Below are 503 nucleotides of genomic sequence, written 5' to 3'. Positions count from 1 at the left end.
TACATGTACACATGCAAAAACTCTGCCTCTCCAGCAGTAGACTTGCACGGGAGGATGCAGAGCATGCACCAAGGCAAAGTTGGTACCTGGGGGAGATGACCATCACACAAGCTGGAGCTGAAGGCAAGGGAAGGCTGGGATATGTTCAACAGTTCCTTTGGCCAACGGTTGCATTTAGAGTCCTTTATCAAAAGCAGTTGGCAACGCTGTACTGCTGAGGCGGGGTGAGGGGCTAGAGTCTCAATGCACTGCGTTACTATCTGGAGAGTGCTTCAAAGAAGAGCTGATGGCACAGGAGCTTGCAGGAAGGGCCCAGGAGATACAGCTGTCACAGCATGTTCAGTTGCATCTTGTACTCCAAAGTTGCCTGAGTGCTACTGTGGGAAGTATTAGGAGAAACCATGGAAGCATGAGGAGAGAGCAATAGAGGAGCTAGAAGGCTCCTTCCCATCTTTGATTGTTTACATTCCCTCTCTCCCACCCAAGACCCATCATTTCCTGAT

Source organism: Buteo buteo, chromosome 19 (assembly GCF_964188355.1).
Source record: "Buteo buteo chromosome 19, bButBut1.hap1.1, whole genome shotgun sequence".
NCBI lineage: Eukaryota > Metazoa > Chordata > Aves > Accipitriformes > Accipitridae > Buteo > Buteo buteo.
The sequence above is the reverse complement of the archived record's forward strand: the minus strand, read 5'-3'. Positions refer to the sequence as shown.